Genomic DNA, 8,944 nt, shown 5'->3' on the forward strand with positions numbered 1-8,944 from the left:
CACCCTGCTGCGTGGCCCTGCTTGGTCTTGAACTGCCCCACTGCTCCCCTCCACACACACACACACACACACACACACACACACACACATCCCAACAAGCATATGCACACATCCGTGCAAGGCACACACACACGGCCAAGAAGAGTGCAGGGAGCTCAGTGATGATGTGGGTCGATGTCCTTTGAATTCCCACTTCCCAGCTCTGCTGCTGCTGTATTACAATACACGTCAGCCAACTCCCAGCAGACACGGTGGAGCACCTGCAGCCTCCTGCAAACGCACGAGGGCAAGACAGAGTCCGGTTCTGAGACGCCAGGATGGAAAATATCTGGAACATCATCAAAATGGAGACGCTGAGGCTCAGGAAGGGGGAGGGCTCGCTTGGCCAGCAAGTCTGAGCCTGGGCAGAGAGGGACACCCAGCCCCTGTGACCCCCTTGGCAGGCTGCCTGGTCTCAAGGACATGGCAAGTTACCAAGCGCCCGGCTCGGGAGTGAGGGAGCCACAGGCAGACCCTCGCTCTGCTCCCTACCGGCTGGGCCATCGGCCAACAGGGGGGTGCTGGGCGCCTCTCCTGGGGCCAGTCCCGGGCCAGGATCGGGGGCTAAATAAACACTAAATAAACACAGGGTTGCATCTCATACACACAGCAGACTTACGGGGGGAGTTGAGTATAAGCATTCAGCTTCCCCAGGAATAAGGGTGGAGGGAAGTGCCCATCAGGAGGGGCCGAGCCCTCCAGCACGCGGCCCACAGATCTGAGCCGGAGGCTGAGCTGCCATCTCCTCAGTTCCTCTGCTCAGAGCTGAGCACCCCGCGGGTGAAGGATGACGCTGCAGCTTAAAGATGTCATTTTCCACGCAGCGTGGTCCCAAGGCCAGGGCTCCATCCGGCGCCCAAGCTCTGCATGGAAAGCATCGCCTTGTCCGCCTTATGCTATCAATCTTGGCAACCAGGCTCGGGCTGAGCCCTCTCCGTGGTCCGCAGTGGACACTCCTGGTCGCCCAGACAGCATCCATTCCCCTGTTCCACTGCCCTCTCAGGGCCTTGAAGTTCCTGTGTGCACAGGATTGCCAGACAAAATACAGCATATCCAGTTAAATTCGAATTTCAGATAAACAGTGAATAACATGAATATGTTTAGATATATATCCATATCTATGTATACCTGTAATATATAAGTGTAAATATAAATTATAATACATTACATGTACGGCTTAATATATATATATTTGTTAATTTATATGTTGGACATTCTAAAAATCTTGTACTCAAAATTCTTCATTGTTTATCAGGAATTCAAGTTTACCTGGCCCCCTGCTGAGCATGGCCCATGCTCTGTTCGGGGACAAGCCCTGGCCAGGTTAGCCAAGCAGCCCTGGGTCCCGGTCCAGCCACAGGCCCTGCTTCCAAGATGGGCCCCTGGCCCCAGACGGAAGTGAACTGCTTGGGCTCTTGCGGAAGTGAACTTTCTCTTTCCTACTATTTTAAACCTGGAAGAAAACAGCGACAAGAGACACTGACTGTCACCTTTGGCCAAATGCAGGCTGGTCTGAGGATGATGTCAACACAGCAGACACAGAGGGACAGGTGGGGGACTCTGGCCCAGCCGTATTGCTGGAGCTGCTGAAGCCACAGCAGCTTCTGACTTTCTAGGTTTAGCAGGTCCCCAAACCTTCCCTTCATTATTAAAGTCTGGAGTTGAGTTTTCTGGGGCAGCCAACCCACGCTGCCTGTCTTGTGCGTGGGCTTGTCCCTTGAGCCCTAGTCTCCCTAATGAAGGTGAGTCCCCAGAATTAACATCACTCAGTCCCCGGGCACCCGCGGGCTTTTCCAGCAACAAAGCATCCACTCCAGGGGCCTCCTGGGTCTGACTCTTCTTGTCTGGGCTCGCCGACCCTGGCAATGCGTATGGCCTGTTGGACCCAGGAGCCCTGCCAGGCTTTGGTCTCCACCGTCTCCGCACTGATTTATCTTCTCGAGGAATTCCTCACCTGACTGCGGTCCAGGGTACAGCATCAGACACCCATCGCCGAGCCTGACTGATAAACCTTCACGAGGGGAGCAAGAGGAAACTTGCCTTACTGTTTCCGACACACGGAGCCAGGGGCGGCTCCCAGCCAGGGAAGGCGTTCTCGCTTCTGGAATTCTTTGGGTGTTAAACAATGGAACAAGAATCACGAGTGTCTCCACAGGCCCAAATGGGAAGCAGAGCCGAGAGGACCCTCACCCTTAAACGAAACCGCCCCTGAATCTCGCCCCAGCTGGCGTTCAGCCATGTTCTCCTTGTTTCTTTTCCTGGTTCTGACCCCATGTCTAGGTGGGATCCCAGACCAGGCAAGAATGAGGGAAGCTAGTGTCAGCGCAGGCAGAGAACCCATCTTCCACCCTGCAGACCGCATGCACGGAAGAATCTGCATGAGAAACGAAATAGATTCCTGGGGTTGGAAGAGGTGGCGGCCACAGTGGTGCTTGATTTTCCTGAGGCAGGCAGTGGAGTCTCTTTGCTGGACATTCAGTCCTCACAAGGGCCCCCAGCTCGGATCAATGCGAGGCACCCAGCTTTCCTACTGTTTTACAATTATAAACGCATCACACACTTGTCGGAACAAGCCAGGTGACCAAGATGCATGAAGAGGAAGTTGACTTCTCCCGTCCCTCCCCTCCCCCACTCCCAATCCCACACTCTGCCATCCACACCTCTTCTCTGTTCCCCCCCAAACACCCCTCGAAGACCCCGCAAAGTGTAATCGCGCAATAAACACCACTCAGAACTGTTTTACAGAAACCTGTGCTGGCATCTTCCCAGATCTATTCATGTGGCCCTAACTTGTGACTTTCCATAGCAGCAGATATTCCTCACTTTACCCTGCGCATGACATTTAGGCTGTTCCTGGTTTTGTTTTGTTAACTACAAACCACCCTGCCATTGACATCTGTGTATGCAGGTGTGAAAGCCAAGAGACTGAACAATTGTAATTGCGCGGCACCATCCTGTCGGAAGGAGGTGGCCTCCAGTGTCTGGAGTGGGCGGTCAGAGGAGGCCAGCTCTGAGAAGAGCTCCTGGGACGGTGAAGTCCCCAGGCTTTTATTTCTCTAAGATCCATTTGTACAGACGGGTTGTTCAGTTAGGGATGTGCACTCTTCTTTTAATATAAATCACCAGCATTTCTTTTTCTGCAAATGATACAAAACTCTTACATTGACCTCTATGCAAGGGGCCTCGGGGCTGAGTGAGCTGAGGGCCTTAGAGCACAACACACGCCATGAGTTGTGTCCACAAGCAGGAAGGCACTTCCTTTGCAAAGATGGGTGGCGTGTGAACTGCAGAGGAGAAGAGAAGACAGCAGGACCTGCACAGTGATGGGTCCCACGTCGTCACCCACACGCCACCAGGCCGCTGGGGCGGGGGAGGGGGGCGGGACCGGGCTGCACCAGCCCAGCAAATATCCTGAGGACGATGCTGAGTGGTCACAGCTGATCGCTGTTTGGAGTCCTTTGATCCTTTCAAATACACTGCTGAAAACTCCTTATTTGTACGTATGCAAAAGAGTGGAGTGAATCCAGAACTGTTGGGAACTGCTATTCTAGGCCAGCTCGGCATGATTGAAATGTAATGCAAGCCACATTTAAAAGTTTCTAGTAATCCCTTCTAAAAAAAAAAGAGGTAAAAAGGAAGAGGTGACATCATTTTTTTTGGGCCACGCCATGTGGCTTGAGGGATATTCGTTCCCCGACCAGGGATCAAACCCAGGCCCCAGCAATGAAAGCACCGAGTCCTAACCACTGGACCGCCAGGGAATTCCCAACATTAATTTTAATAATATATGAACTTAACACAAAATATCCAAAATCTTATCCTTTCAACGTGCAAGCCAATTGTTGACATTTTCATTTGAAAATACCAAGACTGTGAAATCCACCACGTATGCTATACTTGCTGCACAGCTCAGTTCAGACCAGCCACATTTTAAGATGCCTTACTGGACAAATCTAGAACGTTCTGGGCTTGGAGGACCACTACATGCATCCATCCAATGGGTACCTACTGAGCCCCTGCCCCAACCCCGGGGTTTGCTGTGCCGTGAGGAGACGGACGGGGGGGGACCTCTCAGCCCCAGGACCCTGTCAGGTTGTTCCCAGCACCCATTTAAAAGCTTCCACGATGGGATGCAGGCTCCCCGTCACCCCCAAAGAAATCCATTATTAAAGCAGCTTTTATGTCCTTTTCAGCCCCTATAACTGGTTCTGCCTTTTGGAAGCACAAGATATGCACCAGCTCCTTCTTCCCCTCAGACCTTCACTCATTCGTCCATCTCTCGTTCACTCAGCAGTATTTACTGAGCACCTACAAGGTGCCAAGCTCTGTTCTCAGTGCCGGGGGTACAACTGTGAACGGCACCGACCCAGTCCCCGCACTCAGAGCTCAGAGCTGAATGGAGCAAATATGCAAACAAGCAGGTAGTTATAAGCCCAGGGGAGGCCTGTGGGAGCCCCAAGGAGGGGGCCTCACCTGACCTTGGGAGCAGCAGTCTTGCCAGAGGGAACAGTCTTGAGATAAGACTTGGGAGGTTAGGGCAGTTATCTTGGGGGGCAGGGGGAGGCGGAGGCGTGCTTGTAGGCAGAGCGAACAGCATGTGCTAAGGTCCAGGGGTGAGAGGGGGCCTCTGGGGGGCCTGGAGCTCTCCCACGCCTGAGATGCAGACCTGTGTTAGAGGCAGAGAGGCGTGAGACGGGTGGGAGGCGTTGAAGGAGTCGGCGGGGGCTGCGCAGGGCATGCTGAGGAGTTTGGAATGGTCTAGATTTCATCCCAGAGGCACACTGCGGAAGGCTGGAAGACAGAGAGCCCTCCCACGACTTGCCCCCAAGCCTTCCCCTCCCTCTCCCCCTCCCCATTCCCCCCTCAAATAACCAGGCATCCAGACCCTGGGGCTCCCTGGTTTTTCCAGCTGTTACAGTTTGCCAGGAGCTGGACCCCTGGCTTCTCTGAAGGGCTCGGAGGTGAGGGATTGAGGGGTGCCGAGTTCACCCAGGACGAGGGCTACCACCCTCCTCGCTGGCATCCTCCTTCCCATCCTGCCCCGCAAGTCCATTCTCCACAGACCGCCGCCCCCCCCCCCCGCCCCCGGGATCTTCTCAACAGCCAGACAGGCCCCGTCCCTTCCCATCGCCCTCCCAAGGCCAACCAGGCCCGTGTGGTCAGCCCCGGCCCTGCTCCCGTGTCCTCCCTCTAGGCCTCACTACTCTCCCACCACGTGGGCCGTCTTCCTTTTCCCCAAACATTCTGAGATGTTTCCCACCTCAAGGTCTGTGCACGTGCCGTTCCCTCTGCCTGGAAGGCTCTTCCACACCGACCCCTTGCAGGCTGCTCCCTGAGGCCCTCAGGTGTCAACAAAGCTGGCGTCTCCTCCAGACACCAGGGGTGGCGCTTCCGCCCTTCATGCCTTGGTGGCACGGCCACGGCCTGTCATTACTTTGTGTTTGTGACTGTTCGCTGTCTGCCCCTCCCCCAGCCCCCCAGCAGACCGGGAGCTCCTGCTGTCACACCCCCAGCATTGACAACACTGCCAAGCACGGAAGAGGAAGCCAGCGGATACGTGTTGAATGAATAAATGACGTTGTTCAAACGTTTCCGAGCCAAATGCTCTTCGGCTGTAAAATGAAAATCCCAGTCCCCCCTCCCCAGGGTTTTCGGGGGTCCTGAGACGCTGTATGTGAAGCCCTCGGAGTCAGGTACGGCCGGTGGCGACTGCTCGGTGACCGCCAGCCCTCACGCCACCTGCGGCTCCAGCTAGCAGGACGCTTGAGAGCACAGATTCCGGACCCAAACTGCCCGCTTCCTCCACGTCTGGGCTGGTGACCTTGGGCACGTATGGAGCCAAACCTGCATCTATGTAAAGCGTGCGCTGCTGTGAGGATGAAAGAAACGGACACCGTGGCGATCTTAGCAGGTCCCTGGTGATGGAGAACACCACAGAAATGGCAGCTGAAGTTACTCGGCACACGTCTCTCTGGCTCAGCTGGAATTCCCTGGAAAACAGAGCTGGGGGCCGAGCTCGGCCCTGACACTTGACTGTGGAGTGCAGTCCCAGGAAGCAAGAGTGAGAAGAGGGAGAGGCTGGCATCACCAAGCCAGCCACCGCTGCCTGCTCGCTCAGGCAGGATGTCCTGGGAGAGGCCGTGAGACCCCTTCCTCCCAGACCAGTCTGCCTGCAGAAGGAGGCGAGGCTGACTCATCTCCTGTCCCACCCTGGTCCGTGTTCTACCCTGGTGGGTGTCGACTGCTCCCCATACTCTTAGACTGTGCTGCTTGGGACAGCCACTGGAGAAGCCAAAGCATCTGAGGGTCCTCTTTGTGTGAACCTGGGCCCCCAAGTCCAAGGGCAAAACAGGGGCTTCGCTGAAGCCAGACCCTCACCAGGGGCCGGGAGGTCCAGGGGTGGGTCGTGCAGAGGTGCAGGGATGTGACAACAAGGGAGGCGGCTGGTGGTTTGCAACCCTGGGGACAGAATGCTGCTTTGCTGGGGAAAGCAGCCGAGGCCCCAGGAGCAGGTGGGACCGTGTGGAGCCCGGAGTGACACATAAGCTGGGCTGGCGCCCTCACTCCGCACCACCTGCACGGCTACCCACCCCACCATCTCCACGACAGGCCCGGTAATCGTCCCACACCAACTTGTAGGAAACAAGTCAATTACTATTTCTCAAGCACTAGGATCAGTGCCCTGCGTTCCAAAAGCACCACCTAAGAGTTTGTGAATAAGTGAACGAATCTAGGTATTTTTCGTGAAAAGCGTGCGGGTGGTTCCCGGTCTGTATCTGATGTATTTCATTTTTCTTCGGCCAGCGTTGGGTAGATGGCAGCTCCCTTCGGGGCGAGGAGTGTGGCGCGCGGGTCTGCCCCGCACCGTGTGTGCGGGCCGGCCTCGCGCCGCCGCTCCCAGCGCCCTGGCTGTGCAGTCGCCACCCTCGGTGGCCGTGGCTGCCGCAGGGACCCCTCCATTATCCCAGAGTCAGAACTGGTGCTCCAAGTGTCATTTCAAACTAAAATAAGACGGGGGAGTTCATTTATGCCGAGACTACGGTATTTTCCCAAGCTGCCTGCAGGACAGAAGAATAAAAAATGTATCCTTAATCGCATTTTGCTGAATTTCGCCTCAGGAGATGTTTCCTCCCCGCAGGAGTTTGGAAGGATTCCAGTCTGTGCTGCATCCCCTTCCTCAGCCAGCCTCCTGCCTCTCTTCTCCCCTTCGGAGACTCTGCAGCCACAGCCTGTCTCCTCTTCTTCCTGTCTTCATCCCGGAGACATGTCTGGACACTGGTCACCCCACCCCAGGCAACTCTGGGAAGGAAAGGGAAAAAGCAGACAGCCCCATGATCAACTTCCCCTCCCTTTCCCCCTGCTCCCGCCTGTGGATGTGTGAGAAGACAGAAAAACAGGGCACTAAAAGATGCTAAACATTAAGGGGGTGCACAGAGAGGTGGTGAAGCAAGGTCCAGGACACTAGATGGTACAGTGATAACAACAGTTACGCATTTAAAAAGCAATCTATGTGCATGAATGTGTATTATGTAAATGCAGAAGGAAAAACCTAGAAAGATACCCAACCAACTTTTACCAGTGGTTGCTCTGGAATGGGGCATGAGGTGAGAAGTAAGAAAAACAAAGAGGGGGCTTCTGATTTCCGCTCCATGCGCACTTCTCCGCTGTTTACATTTTTTAAAAGTAACTTTTAAAATTTTAATTTAAAACATTAAAAGGGGATATCCAGGGCTTCCGTGGTGGCGCAGTGGTTGAGAGTCCGTCTGCCGATGCAGGGGACGCGGGTTCGTGTCCCGGTCCGGGAAGATCCCACGTGCCGCGGAGCGGCTGGGCCCGTGAGCCATGGCCGCTGAGCCTGCGCGTCCGGAGCCCGTGCTCCGCCACGGGAGAGGCCACAGCAGTGAGAGGCCCGCGTACCGCAAAAAAAAAAAAAAGGGGGGGGGATATCCAATGAGATTAAAAGTAAATTCAAACTGTATTACATCGCTTTTTGGCAAATATGTGGGGAATTGCTATATGCTACCAATGGGAGTGTATACTGATAATCACCTGGTGGATGATTTTTCAGTATTTGTGGAAATTTAAATGCACAAGCCAGCACCCAGCACCTCCATTTTTCTGAGATGCGTGCACTAAAGAGACAGGCAAGGACATCCACTGTGGGACTGTCCACAATACCAAAGACTGACATCCTAAAAGTCCCTCCGTAGGTGGCTGATAAAATAAACTATGGGGTGTCCAAACGGTGACATCCCCTGCAGCCTTTAAAGGCACGAAACAGAGTTACACACGCTGAATGAGGGAAGCCCTGGGTACGCACATAAGTGTATGCAAACACGTAGTAGGGCGCCTCCAAAGGAAGGCACCAAACTGATCCCCGTGGATGGCAGCCACCATGCTGTTCTCCAAATACTTCCGACCCACTCCGCTTCCTGACTGCCTCGAGGTTGGGTGGGACCGTGTGACCACATCTGGCCCCTGAGTGGTGAGCAGCAGTGTCCCAGGATCACTTAAATGATGCTGGGCGATCCCCGCGAGCTCTTTTCTCTGGCCACGTTTCTTTGAACAGCCACATTCAAGATGGTGGCTCTGCACTGACCTCGTCCCCATGAGCAGAGCCCCCTCCCAACCGAGATGTACATGTGGCTTTGAACCCTGGAGAACTGGGCTCTTCGTCTTTACCCTTGTGGAAGAATAACCCAGCCTCCCTCGACATGTGCTCCGTGTCGCTCCCACCCAGGGGTTAGGGGTTTGGGCAGCTGGGCCAGGCCCCTGCCGGCCTTGTCTCCCACCACTGGCCCCGTTCTCTGCTTCTGGCCACAGCTGTCCCCATGGCGCCAGCAGACCCCGTGAGATTGAGAACCGTGTCATCTTTTTTTAATTTAATTTTATTTATTTTTTTATA

This window comes from Orcinus orca, chromosome 16 (assembly GCF_937001465.1).
Source record: "Orcinus orca chromosome 16, mOrcOrc1.1, whole genome shotgun sequence".
NCBI classification, from domain to species: domain Eukaryota; kingdom Metazoa; phylum Chordata; class Mammalia; order Artiodactyla; family Delphinidae; genus Orcinus; species Orcinus orca.